Raw genomic sequence first — 15,717 nt, 5'->3', positions numbered from 1 at the left:
ATCCGTTATCGTATTCGTGAAATATCCGCATTCGTTCGTAATAAATTCGCAGAATATTATTAACATATCCGTAATTTATACTTGAAAATTTGTTAGTTTTAGCCAATTTTGTTGCGGATGACAACGAACAGACAAAGTTTGTAAACTAAATTCATCCGTACCTTTAACCCCTTGTAACCCTTGGGTAGAAATCTTTCTTATATACCGGTAGTACTTCCCTCGTAAACTATAAGCATGCAGAAAGTGGAAAACGATAAAGGATGATGAAGAACAGAGATCGTGCCTGGTTTCATTATCATGTTTATTTTGTTATAAGATGCTAACTAAAATACAATTTATATTATACACTGCCATAAAATGTATATCTATGAAATGTGTATCTTGATAATCAACCAACATTACACATCCATTGCTACATTCAATGTACATGTATGACTTTTAGGTTGTGCTTGTATATATTTATACCGTTGCTTGGAATTGAAAACCTCTAGAAAGCTCGGGTGTGAGTATGTGTGTCTCCTATCAAAGAGAAGGGCAATTTTTGTGACATAAAATACAGTATTATGCATTATTATCATAATAAGACTGCTTCGAAATTTTATTATTAAATCTGACAGAAAAATATTTCCTTACCATTTCATACGTACAATGTAGTTAACAAAATATCTGCTTCTTGTTAGACTAATACTAAATATATACCTTTTATGTGATTACTACAAAATATATACTTTTTATCTGATTACTACAAATTATATACTTTTTTATCTGATTACTACAAAATATATACTTTTTATGAGATTCAAGAATTTTGAACTGAAAACCATGCTACTGATGTTGTTCACATCGTATAACAAAAAAGAGGTATTCTAAAATAACAAGAGATCCCAGAGGGATCTTGGCGCCCACCAAAGAATGATCTATATCTGACAAAGAAAAGATGAATCTTTTCTCTACTTTTTAAACTTTTTCAAACATACTACATATAAAATTTGAGACAGATAGTTTCAGTACCTTTTGAGAAATAGCGGTAACAAACTTCAACTATCAAAATCCAAGATGACTCCTTGGCGGCCATCTTGTTGATCAATCGGTCCCAAATCACAATATGCACAACTAGGGCCCTAGGGGAACCTACATGCGATACTTTCTGAGAAATAGCGATAACAAACTTTGAATATAAAAATCCAAGATGGCTGCCTGGCAGCAATTTTGTTGACCGATCGGTCCCAAATCACAATATGCACAACTAGGGCCCAAGGGGAACCTACATATGAATTTTGAGACAGATCCCTTCAGTACTTTCTGAGAAATAGCGATAACAAACTTTGAATAACAAAATCCAAGATGGCTGCCTGGCGGCCATCTTGTTGACCGATCGGTCCAAAAATGCAATATGCACAACTAGGTCCCTAGGGGAACCTACATATGAAATTTGAGACAGATCCCTTCAGTACTATCTGAGAAATAGCCATAACAAACTTTAACTATCAAAATCCAAGATGGCAGCCTGGCGGCCATCTTGTTCACCGATTGGTCCAAAAATGCCATATGCACAACAAGGGCCCTAGGGGAACCTACATATTAAATTTGAGAAAGATCCCTTCAGCACTTTTTTGAGAAATGGGGATATCAAACCTTAACTATCAAAATCCAAGATAGCCGCCTGGTGGCCATCTTGTTTTTCCTGTCAGCCTCAAAATCTGTATGGCACAAATAGGGACCAAGGGTAACCTCCATGTGAAGTTTGAACAAAATCCCTTCTGTAGTTCTCAAGAAATATCGATAACAAACTTCAACTTCCAAAATCAAAGATGGCTGCCTGGCGGCCATCTTGTTTTTCCGATCAGCCTCAAAATCTGTATGGCACAACTAGGGACCAAGGGTAACCTCCATGTGAAGTTTGAAAAAAATCCCTTTAGTAGTTTTCAAGAAATATCGATAACAAACTTCAACTTCCAAAATCAAAGATGGCTGCCTGGCAGAAATAGTGATAACAAGCATTGTTTACAGACGGACGATGGACCACGGACGACGGACCACGGACGCAGGGCGATTTGAATAGCCTACCATCTGATGATGGTGGGCTAAAAATACAGTAATTCTTTGGCAACAAAATTACACGTAAAAGCATCTACATCAGAGACAGAAAAAAATATCACTACAGACAAAATACAATTTCAATATACATACACATGAGTACTGTTGCAAAGAATCCATAGAAAGACTTTTTATATAAGCATTGAAATAAATAATACTGAAAACGAAACTGAGTTTGTCAAATGGCGAACAAATGACAATTAACAAGATAAATTCAAGTATATAATCTAGCAGTGGTCCCTATGAACACAAATTACTAAAACAATTTAAAATTATTTTATCAGTATTCAAAAATTATTTTTAAAAAAATACCCAAACCATTTAATACTGCAATAGTTATGATACATGATGACGAAATCAAATGATATGATTAATAAATGCTTTCATGTATAAACAACCAATATAATGCTGAGTGCTAAAATACCACTCCCCTTTCAACACATATTTGTACAAGAACTTGAGGGTAATTGTAAATATAGATATTTTAACATTTTGAATATACAGAAACATCACCAAACAAGAGATCCCAGAGGGATCTTGGCGCCCACCAAAGAATGATCTATGTCTGACAATGGAAAGAGGGATCTTTTCTCTGCTTTTCAAACTTTTGCAAACATACTATATATAAAATTTGAGACAGATCGCTTCAGTACTTCAAACAGCAGTAACAAACTTCAACTATCAAAATCCAAGATGGCTCCTTGGCGGCCATCTTGATGATTGATCGGTCCCAAATCGAAATATGCACAACTAGGGCCCTAGGGGAACCTATATATGAAATTTGAGACAGATTCATTCAATACTTTCTGAGAAATAGCGATAACAATCTTAACTATCAAAATCCAAGATGGCAGCCTGGCGGCCATTTTGTTGACCGATCGATCCAAAAACGCATTATGTACAACTAGAGCCCTAGGGGCACCTACATATGAAATTTGAGAAAGATCCCTTCAGTACTTTGTGAGATATAGCGATAACAATCTTTAACTATCAAAATCCAAGATGGCTGCCTGGCGGCCATCCTGTTGACCGATCGGTCCCAAAACGCAACATGCACAACTAGGACCCTAGGGGAACCTATATATAAAATTTGAGACAGATCCCTTCAGTACTTTCTGAGAAATAGCGACAACAAACTTTAACTATCAAAATCCAAGATGGCTGCCTGGCGGCCATCTTGTTGACCGATCGGTCCCAAAACACAACATGCACAACTAGGACCCTAGGGGAACCTATATATGAAATTTGAGACAGATCCCTTCAGTACTTTCTGAGAAATAGCGATAACAAACTTTAACTATCAAAATCCAAGATGGCTGCCTGGCGGCCATCTTGTTGACCGATTGGTCCCAAAATGCAATATGCACAACTAGGGCCCTAGGGGAACCTACATACGAAATTTGAGACAGATCCCTTCAGTACTTTCTGAGAAATAGCGATAACAAACTTTAAGTATCAAAATCCAAGATGGCTGCCTGGCGGCCATCTTGTTGACCGATTGGTCCCAAAATTCAATATGCACAACTAGGGCCCTAGGGGAACCTACATATGAAATACGAGACAGATCCCTTCAGTACTTTCTGAGAAATAGCGATAACAAGAATTGTTAACGGACGGACGGACGGACGGACGGACGGACGGACGGACGGACGGACCACGGACCACGGACAAAAAGCGATTTGAATAGCCCACCATCTGATGATGGTGGGCTAAAAATGTTGATAAAAATGAAATACTCGTAACAAAATTAAATGTATTTGCATAGAATAGTCATATAATTGCTTATCACATAACTGTCCAGTCATGTCAGACGGCCATGTCATAAATATCGTAAGACACATGTGTAATAACACTATTTTGACGTCACATGTAGTTTTGAAGTCATAATCAATATATAACGTTGCATGATTGTCTCAGTAGATGGAAACATCACATTCGAGCCGGACTACTGTTGTATACAGACGAAAATAAAAGTTTGTTACTTACATTTCCATTAATTAAAATTATGTGATAAATAGAATCTAACACTTGTGACTATGTGATATGAAATTTAACAAACTTCTTAAATATTTTCACTTGCCTATAGGCTCATGGCATATAAAATCATTTAACAAGTTTGATAAATTTCATATCGCATAGCCACTCATGTAAGATCCTCAATATATTTTATGAAGAATGTGTGTTAACTAGAAAACAGACATCCATGAAAAGGTGCCCCTGCCCTTCTATGTTGACATTTAGCTTGAGTTAATGACAACTAACCATTTATAAACATCTAAACGTCAACAAGTTTTTAATTTTGACCCCTGTGTCCCTATTCACTCATATACATGTATATACCATTTTTCATTGACATTGAGCATTCTTTTAAACTTTTAAAGATGCTCCATCCCTAACGATCAGTATTTTTTTCTCAATAAAAAACAGGAACTGCCTAATTAGTATTTTTTTCAGTTACAAATGTTACTTACTTACACAATTACCACTATTGAAAAGTTTGAGCTTCTTATTTTACTTCAAGATAAAATAAATACATGTATTTTGAAATAATTAATTGCTTCCCAAAAAAATTGGCACTATGCCCTATATGGAATGAAGTACATGTACTGATTGCGCATGCACCAAAAGCAAAAATAAATTATTTAAATTATATTTTTTGTGTTAATAACACAAACATATACATGATTAAACACCACTTATTCTTCAAATGATGAGTATCGTTTATGCTCTGTCGGCAGTGGAGCATCTTTAATACCAACAATAAGATTTTATAACGTTTTATACCTTATATATATATATAAATCTCTTGACCTAAGCACAATTAATCAGCATACAAACAAAAGTTAATGTACATATATAATGAAGTACTACTCTAAAATGCAAGTAGAAGTGAATTAGTACATATAAAAGTATATATTGTTCATATGGAACTGAATAACATTCTAATACAAATAAAAACAAGAGGCCCAGAGGGCCTGTATCGCTCACCTGGTTTGTAATGCCAAGTAATGTTCTGAATACAGGATCATTGTTTCTTTTCTGAAGGAATTTTAATATTAACCTCTAAATCCCCTATTGGGCCCCACCCCTCCTGCCCACAGAAGGGCAGAGCCAAAATTTACACAAGTTCTGTTCTCCTTTCCCCCAGGATGTTTGTGGCCAAATTTGGTCACAATCCAAGCCAAACTTTAGGACAAGTACCGATTTATAGAATTTACCCCTATTTCCCCTATTGGGCCCCGCCCCTCCTGCCCCCGGGGGATCAGAGCCAAAATTTATACAAGTTCTGTTCCCCTTCCCCCAAGGATGTTTGTGGCCAAATTTGGTTACAATCCATGCAGAACTCTAGGACAAGTAGCCATTTATAGGATTTACCTCTATTTCCCCTATTGGGCCCGCCCCTCCTGCCCCCAAGGGGTCAGAGCCAAAATTTATACAAGTTCTGTTCTCCTTCCCCTATGGATGTTTGTGGCCGAATTAGGTTACAATCCATGCAGAACTCTAGGACAAGTAGCGATTTATAGGATTTATCTCTATTTCCCCAATGGGCCCCGCCCCTCCTGCCCCTGGGGGGTCAGAGCCAAACATTATACAAGTTCTGTTCCCCTTTCCCCAACAATGTTTGTGGCCAAATTTGGTTACAATCCATGCAGAACTCTAGGACAAGTAGCGATTTATAGGAATTACCTCTATTTCCCTTATTCAGCCCTGCCCCTCCTGCCCCTGGGGGGTCAGAGCCAAAATTTATACAAGTTCTGTTCCCCTTACCCCATGGATGTTTGTGGCCAAATTTGGTTACAATCCATGCAGAACTCTAGGACAAGTAGCGATTTATAGGATTTACCTCTATTTCCCCTATTGGGCCCCGCCCCTCCTGCCCCCAGGGGGTCAGAGCCAAAATTTATACAAGTTCTGTTCCCCTTCCCCCAACAATGTTTGTGGCCAAATTTGGTTACAATCCATGCAGAACTCTAGGACAAGTAGCGATTTATAGGAATTACCTCTATTTCCCTTATTCAGCCCTGTCCCTCCTGCCCCTGGGGGGTCAGAGCCAAAATTTATACAAGTTCTGTTCCCCTTACCCCATGGATGTTTGTGGCCAAATTTGGTTACAATCCATGCAGAACTCTAGGACAAGTAGCGATTTATAGGATTTACCTCTATTTCCCCTATTGGGCTCCGCCCCTCCTGCCCCCGGGAGGTCAGAGCCAAAATTTATACAAGTTCTGTTTCCCTTCCACAAAGGATGTTTGTGGCCAAATTTGGTTACAATCCATGCAGAACTCTAGGACAAGTAGCGATTTAAAGGAAATGTTGACAGACAGACGGACCAGGTGAGCTAAAAATTACAAACTGTTTTTGAGGAAAGACCAAGAGCAGAATACACCTCTAAAATGATCACAGTACAAGGTAATTAGCAACTGACCATAAAGTGGTACACATGTCCAGTTCAACTAAATACTGGTCATATGCACAGTGTAACAAAACCCTTGGATGCTGGATGATTTGGGCAAGTTTCAAGAAAAAGAGCAGAATTCAGCTTCACCACATGTATTTGTTTGTTAGTTTGATTAACTTTATGTCCTTTTGACAGCCAGGGTAAGGACAACCTCCGATGTATGTGATGTGTTGGGTGTGTAGAGGGATTGGACTGGGTCCATCATCGGTGACCAGGTAGCTCCCTCGGTAGAGCTCTCGACTAGTGTTTGGAGGGTCCCAGGTTCGAATCCCGGACTGGTCGCTACATTTTCTCCTCTCCTGTTACAGTGGTGGTGTTTGGAAGGGACTCAAATGTCTTGGATGGCAAAGACTTCTAGAAAGGAGGGAGGAGTGTAGTGGGATTGGACTGGGTCGATCATCAGTGACCAGGCAGCTCAGTCGGTAGGGCACTCGGCTAGTGTTCGGAGGGTCCCAGGTTCGAATCCCGCTCTGGCCACTACATTTTCTCCTCTCCTGTTACACGTGTATGAAGTATGCAGTGCGTATTTTTGAAGACTGTAGTATATTCGTGTAGTGTTTTCTTTTATAGTGGAACTCTTGCCCTTTTTATAGTGCTATATCACTGAAGCATGCCACCAAAGACACCAAGCAACACACTTCACACTTTACATTATACTGACAACATGCGAACTAGTCATCCTATGTAAAACGTCCCTAACAGTGTAAAAGGTTGGTAAATTATCAGCAAATAAATGTAAAATCAACAATTCATCACATCATACAAAAATAACAATTTAAAATTCAGCATGAAATTTTCCCAAACCACCATGACACCAAACACCTTATAATACTATCACGTTCATTTTTTAGTTCAGATGTGAGTTGTGAATATTAGAGGAACTTATGACATATTTTATCTTTGATATTTCATAAACGCTCATTCATCCAACTTAATGATTCATCTTATATGCAAACTTTGCAGAATAAATAGATATCATTGGCAGCTTTGAACATGATCAACATGTTAAATTATACTACAAAGAACTTGACACCCATCATTTGATTCATATCAGTCAAATAAAAGAAGGATCTTGTACGTTTCTTCAGTAAAAAAATAATAACATGGGAAAGATACACAAATATGAAATATGGTACGAGAAGATTAATTCAAAACATGAGAAATAGCACTATAAGTAAAAATGTCAAAATCAAAGATCTCAACCATGTTTTACATAAATTTTTAAGAAACAGCCAAATGAGAGAGAGGACAGAAGGGCCATGACCCACAATCAATATGTGATGCATTTGATGATGACACATGCTCCCACCATTCACTGATTTGTAACAGATTTTAGCCGTTAGAGATTTCCTGTCAATTCCTTTGACCCTAGGGGTATGACAGCACCAGCAAAACAATTACCTGACATCATGAAGTCACGCGGTGTGACTGTGGCATGCATTGTCAATGACATCATAAACTATGTAACCATGTACATGCCGCAATGAAAATGCTTCTTTGAAGGCTATTTTCTCAACTTTTGTCTTTTGTCTATGGGGGAAAAAAGAATCATTCCCTACCTAGGAGGGTGTGACAATGAAATTACAACCCTCTGGGAATTCATGAAAGTCAATCCCTCGGCAAGCCTTGGGCTGGAAGTTCATGAATTACCCCTCGGTTTGTGATTTGTTGTCACACCCACTAGTCTATTAGTCTGATCTGGTGGACTTACAGTATCATAAGTCTCTATTGTGAGAATGTTTTTTAGCTGGCAGTCTCCACGTTTGTTGTGTATTGATTGGATCACAATCTGCCAGGACAAGTCCGATGTCTGACTTCCGCGTGTCAACACACTGACCAGTAAGGTTGTGTACAATTTGTGATTGTCGCTCCGTCCAAATCTGAAAGGGAAAACAGTGCTTTTACAGGTACAATCTGTGTTGGAAATCAATGAACAAATCAACCAACTAATAAACAAGAGGCCCAGAGGGCCTGTATCGCTCACCTGTTTTTGTTTTTTGTTTTTTGTAATTATCACAAAGACTCTTACAATTAGAAAAATTAGTAAAATTCACTCCAAAATTTGTTTAATTTTAAAACACAACCATATATTGATGCTATAGATACAATACAAATATGCTATCCAATACAAACATTCAGAGAGGAAGTAATTTATATGAAAATAGTAGCCTAATTGAATTTTTTTGCCCCGCGACTAAGGCCCCAGGGAGTCAGCCCTATACTTTGCCATACCGTTTAATTTTAAATCCCCATCCTATAAGGGTGTTACTATTGCATTATGAGTGCTCTTCCATGCTGAGTTGCAGAGAAGAAGTTGTTCGTATGATAACAGCAAAAATGCTCCCTTTTGACCCCACCCCTCAGTCACCCGGGGGATCAGTCCCATCATTTGTACAATTTTGAATCCCCACCCTATAAGTATGCTACCATTGCATTATGAGTGCTCTCCCATACTTAGTTGCAGAGAAAAAATTGTTTATATGGAAATAGCCAAATTGACCCCTTTTGACCCCACCCCCTCAGGCCCCCAGGGGATCAGCCCCATCATTTGCACAATTTTGAATCCCCACCTTATAAGGATGCTACCATTGCATTACGAGCGTAATCCCATGTTTAGTTACAGAGAAGAAGTCGTTTATAAGGAAATAGCCATATTGACCACTTTTGACCCCACCCCTCAGGCCCCCGGGGGGTCAGCCCTATCATTTGCACAATTTTGAATACTCACCCTATAAGGATGCTACCATTGCATTATGGGTGCTATATTTATATATCACATGCTTAGTTGCAGAGAAGAAGTCATTTATATGGAAATAGCCAAATTGACCCCTTTTGACCTCGCCCCTCAGGCCCCTAGGGGGTCAGCACAATCATTTGTACAATTTTGAATCCCCACCCTATAAGGATGCTACAATTGCATTTTGGGTGCTATCCCATGCTTAGTTTCACAGAAGAAGTCATTTAAATGGAAATAGCCAAATTGACCTCTTTTGGCCCCGCCCCTCAGGCCTCTGGGGGGTCAGCCCCATCATTTGTACAATATTTAGTTAGTAGCCCATAAGAATGCTACCAGTCAAATTTTGTTGAAATCCGACCAGCGGTTATGGAGAAGAAGTCGATTGTTGACCGACGGACGGACGGACGGCGGACGACGGACGACAGATGCCGGACGCCGGACGCGGGACGCCACGGTATGGCATAAGCTCACCTTGGTCCTTCGGACCAGGTGAGCTAAAAAGTACTTTTACCGTTATTTAGTTTCTAATACAAGCAGTAGTGATTTTGAACTTGACCATGGCCTGGCAATGCTGAAACTCTTTGTCCAAGATGGTGTCCATAGGATATTTCAACCATTTACATCTTCAAATTATATATTCATTAGATTTTTATCTTAGATTATTTTTAAAATCTGAAACAAGGACATAGTCATTCAGATCCCCCGCCAATGGAGATATCAAAGCTGAAGTAAGTTTGATTGTGTAGAATTTTGTGTATGAAAAAAAAACAGGAAAAAGGAAGTTGTTCTAAAGAAAGATGGAGTATAATTCAAGTAGAGCGGGGCTGCAATTGTTGAATCAGGTATACAGCCTTGACATTTGTTGGCGATAATTTTCCCGTTTTTTTTTTAAATATTTTACTCCACGCAGTATTAAATTCAAGGTCTGTGTTGTCTAATATCTTAAGATACATATATCATTCAAATTTGACCGCAGTTTTAAATTCATATTTTCTTTCATCCACCAAATAACACTGCCACGAATATAATCCAAATGTTTTTCTTTCTTTTCTGGTAAGTGCAGATACAGCAAGGTGAATAGTTTTATGAATGTGAAGCATATAGGTGAAAAACTATTAACCTGTTTATAACTAGTACAATGACAGTGTCATAAAGGGCCTAAAAAGAATGTGTCTATGAAGTTTCGTGGAAATATCTCTGCTGGTTTTAGATTTATGCTCTGGAAATGAACCTGCTACAAAAATATGATATTTTCAGCAATGTTTCTATGGTTACAGAAAAAAGCACAAAAAGTGAAAACCTAAAAATAGCAAAAGGCACTACTAGACCATAAGAACAATGTGTCTATGGAGTTCCGTGCATATATCTCAACCGGTTTTCCAATTATGCTGCGGAAACGAACCTAGCTGGTACAAAAATATGATATTTTCAGCAATGTTTCTATGGTTACGGAAAAAGTGCAAAAAATGAAAACCTAAAAATAGCAAAAGGCACTACTAGAACATAAGAACAATGTGTCTATGAAGTTTCATGGAAATATCTCTGCTGGTTTTACAGTTGTGCTCCGGAAACGATTCTTACACAAAAATCTGCCATTTTCAGCAATGTTTCCATGGTTACAGATAAAAGTACAAAAAGTGAAAACATAAAAATAGCAAAAGGCACTACTAGACCATAAGACTAATGTGCCTGTAAAGTTTCGTGGAAATATCTCTTCTGGTTTTAGAGTTATGCTGCGGAAACGAACCTGGTACAAAAATATGATATTTTCAGCCATGTTTCCATGGTTACGGAAAAAATGCAAAAAATGAAAACCTAAAAATAGCAAAAGGCACTACTAGACCATAAGACTAATGTGTGTATAAAGTTTCATGGAAATATCTCTACTGGTTTTAGAGTTATGCTCCGGAAACCATTCGTACGGACGGACGGACGGACGGACAGAACACATTTGTATATCCCCCGCCAACTTCGTTGGGCGGGGGATAATTAGGTGTGTAGGAATCAGTGCTTTGTTTTCATTCATTATTAACAGGAATACATTTAATTTAGTATTTCTGCTCATCAGAATAACATTCATACAACAAGAGGCCCATGGGCCTTAACGGTCATCTGACTCATGGCACAAAATAACAAAGTCACAGTATAAAGTATTGCTTAATGATTAATATAAACAATACAAAGAACTCCTTAGTTGAATATGTAAGTTTCTGAAATTATTATAGGTAGCCCTTCATTCATATATGGTTGTAACCCATTCAAGGATTAATATATGGAGGAGTCAGATTTTAAAGCCAAATTTAAGCAAAGCTCCCATTTTGGACCTCCACCATACTATCCCCATGGGTCTTAGAGTTCTCCCTCCCCCAAGGATGTTTGTGGCCAAATTTGGTTACAATCCATGCAGAACTCTATGGCTAGTAGCGATTTAAAGGAAATGTTGACGGACGGACAGACGAACGGATGGATGGATGGATGGATGGATGGATGGATGGATGGATGGATGGATGGATGGATGGATGGATGGATGGATGGATGGATGGATGGATGGATGGATGGATGGATGGATGGATGGATGGATGGATGGATGGATGGATGGATGGATGGATGGATGGATGGATGGATGGATGGATGGATGGATGGTTGGATGGACGAACGGTCCGGCCAGGTGAGCTAAAAATATGATTGTCCTACCACAATGATATTTCACACCAAATATGGATGAAATCCATCAAAGGATGAAGGAGGAGTAGGATTTTAAAGCTTAAATTAAGAAATTTTGCCCTTTTGGGGCCCCGCCCCTCTGACCCTAGGGGTTGGACTAGGCTCATTTATATAAAATATGATTGTCCTTCCCAAATGATGTTTCACACCAAATATGGATGAAATCCATCCAAGGATGAAAGAGGAGTAGGATTTTAAAGCTTAAATTTAGAAAATTTGCCCTTGTGGGGCCCCACTTCTCAGCCCCTAGGGGTCAGACCAGGCTCATTTATATAAAATATGATTTTCCTTCCCCAATGATGTTTCAAACCAAATATGGATGAAATCAATCCAAGGATGAAGGAGGAGTAGGCTTTTGTATAAATAGTCTTACGCACAACGCACGGTGCACGGCGCACGGCGGACGACGACGGACAAAACATGATGACAATAGGTCATCCTGACCTTCGGTCAGATGACCTAAAAACTGAAAGCAAACTTTTCCTAGTAACATTATATAGCAAATATACTGTAAATGAAAATAAAGGGTATTGTAATACATGTAATTTTATAAATTTCTTCATTGAATGATTTCCTTTAAAGAAAGTTTAAAGAAAAAAGCAACCTAGTAACAATACAGTGCTTTCATAATTTCTATGAACACAGAGATATACATACCTGGGACTCATCTTGACTGCAGAACTTGGCGAGGATGTAGTTGTGGGTCAACTCTGGGTGGGCGGTCAAACAAAGACCATTGTTTGTTATATCCCCTCGTTTCTTCCACGACCATTCCTGAAATAAACATTAAACAAACCCTTCATTTCAAAAAGTCTTGTGTTTACAAAGTTATCTTTGAACAACACCTTCTCTGAGTCAGATGATCTCGTCACGTATTTTCTATTGTTAACAGGACAGATATTACCTGACTAGACTGGTCAGTTAGGGACATTACCTGACTGGACTGGTCAGTATCACAGAGATAGAGAATGCTGATGATAGGGGCATTACCTGAATGGACCGGCCAGATAGCTGATGATAGGGGCATTACCTGAATGGACCGGCCAGTATTACAGGGATATAGAATGATAGGGACATAGGGACATACCTGACTGGACCGGTCAGTATCGCAGGGACACAGAATGATAGGGACATTACCTGACTGGACCAGTCAGTATCGCAGGGACACAGAATGATAGGGACATTACCTGACTGGACCGGTCAGTATCGCAGAGGACACAGAATGATAGGGACATTACCTGACTGGACCGGTCAGTATCGCAGGGACACAGAATGATAGGGACATTACCTGACTGGACCGGTCAGTATCGCAGGACACAGAATGATAGGGACATTACCTGACTGGACCGGTCAGTATCGCAGGGACACAGAATGATAGGGACATTACCTGACTGGACCAGTCAGTATCGCAGGGACACAGAATGATAGGGACATTACCTGACTGGACCAGTCAGTATCGCAGAGACACAGAATGATAGGGACATTACCTGACTGGACCAGTCAGTATCGCAGGGACACAGAATGATAGGGACATTACCTGACTGGACCAGTCAGTATCGCAGAGACACAGAATGATAGGGACATTACCTGACTGGACCAGTCAGTATCGCAGGGACACAGAATGATAGGGACATTACCTGACTGGACCAGTCAGTATCGCAGAGACACAGAATGATAGGGACATTACCTGACTGGACCAGTCAGTATCGCAGGGACACAGAATGATAGGGACATTACCTGACTGGACCAGTCAGTATCGCAGGGACACAGAATGATAGGGACATTACCTGACTGGACCAGTCAGTATCGCAGAGGACACAGAATGATAGGGACATTACCTGACTGGACCGGTCAGTATCGCAGGGACACAGAATGATAGGGACATTACCTGACTGGACCAGTCAGTATCGCAGGGACACAGAATGATAGGGACATTACCTGACTGGACCAGTCAGTATCGCAAGGACACAGAATGATAGGGACATTACCTGACTGGACCAGTCAGTATCGCAAGGACACAGAATGATAGGGACATTACCTGACTGGACCAGTCAGTATCGCAGGGACACAGAATGATAGGGACATTACCTGACTGGACCAGTCAGTATCGCAGGGACACACAGAATGATAGGGACATTACCTGACTGGACCAGTCAGTATCGCAGGGACACAGAATGATAGGGACATTACCTGACTGGACCAGTCAGTATCAGCAGATGATAGGACACACGAATGATAGGGGACATTACCTGACTGGACCAGTCAGTATCGCAGGACACAGAATGATAGGGACATTACCTGACTGGACCAGTCAGTATCGCAGGGACACAGAATGATAGGGACATTACCTGACTGGACCAGTCAGTATCGCAGGGACACAGAATGATAGGGACATTACCTGACTGGACCAGTCAGTATCGCAGGGACACAGAATGATAGGACATTACACTGACAGATGGACTTGACGACGTCAGTATCGCAGGACACAGAATGATAGGGACATTACCTGACTGGACCAGTCAGTCTCGCAGGGACACAGAATGATAGGGACATTACCTGACTGGACCAGTCAGTATCGCAGGGACACAGAATGATAGGGACATTACCTGACTGGACCGGTCAGTATCGCAGGGACACAGAATGATAGGGACATTACCTGACTGGACCAGTCAGTATCGCAGGGACACAGAATGATAGGGACATTACCTGACTGGACCGGTCAGTATCGCAGGGACACAGAATGATAGGGACATTACCTGACTGGACCAGTCAGTATCGCAGAGACACAGAATGATAGGGACATTACCTGACTGGACCGGTCAGTATCGCAGGGACACAGAATGATAGGGACATTACCTGACTGGACCAGTCAGTATCGCAGGGACACAGAATGATAGGGACATTACCTGACTGGACCAGTCAGTATCGCAGGGACACAGAATGATAGGGACATTACCTGACTGGACCAGTCAGTATCGCAGGGACACAGAATGATAGGGACATTACCTGACTGGACCAGTCAGTATCGCAGGGACACAGAATGCTGATGATAGGGACATTACCTGACTGGACCAGTCAGTATCGCAGGGACACAGAATGATAGGGACATTACCTGACTGGACCAGTCAGTATCGCAGGGACACAGAATGATAGGGACATTACCTGACTGGACCAGTCAGTATCGCAGAGACACAGAATGATAGGGACATTACCTGACTGGACCAGTCAGTATCGCAGGGACACAGAATGATAGGGACATTACCTGACTGGACCAGTCAGTATCGCAGGGACACAGAATGATAGGGACATTACCTGACTGGACCAGTCAGTATCGCAGGGACACAGAATGATAGGGACATTACCTGACTGGACCAGTCAGTATCGCAGGGACACAGAATGATAGGGACATTACCTGACTGGACCAGTCAGTATCGCAGGGACACAGAATGATAGGGACATTACCTGACTGGACCAGTCAGTATCGCAGGGACACAGAATGATAGGGACATTACCTGACTGGACCAGTCAGTATCGCAGGGACACAGAATGATAGGGACATTACCTGACTGGACCGGTCAGTATCGCAGGGACACAGAATGATAGGGACATTACCTGACTGGACCAGTCAGTATCGCAGGGACACAGAATGATAGGGACATTACCTGACTGGACCAGTCAGTATCGCAGGGACACAGAATGA

General features: G+C 40.5%; 1 long non-coding RNA gene across 1 annotated transcript; it reads right to left on the bottom strand.

Moving 5' to 3' along the window:
* Nucleotides 1–283: 283 nt before the first annotated feature.
* On the bottom strand, nt 284–12,888 carry LOC138317254 (uncharacterized). The gene is made up of 2 exons (XR_011207746.1): nt 12,675–12,888; nt 284–8,436 (listed from the first exon to the last, which is right to left on the bottom strand). It is a non-coding gene; the product is annotated as an uncharacterized lncRNA (long non-coding RNA).
* Between the last annotated feature and the right edge of the window lie 2,829 nt (nt 12,889–15,717).

The sequence above is a fragment of the Argopecten irradians genome, chromosome 3, assembly GCF_041381155.1.
Source record: "Argopecten irradians isolate NY chromosome 3, Ai_NY, whole genome shotgun sequence".
In the NCBI taxonomy this organism is placed as follows: domain Eukaryota; kingdom Metazoa; phylum Mollusca; class Bivalvia; order Pectinida; family Pectinidae; genus Argopecten; species Argopecten irradians.
This window is presented reverse-complemented; position numbering and strand designations above follow the sequence as displayed.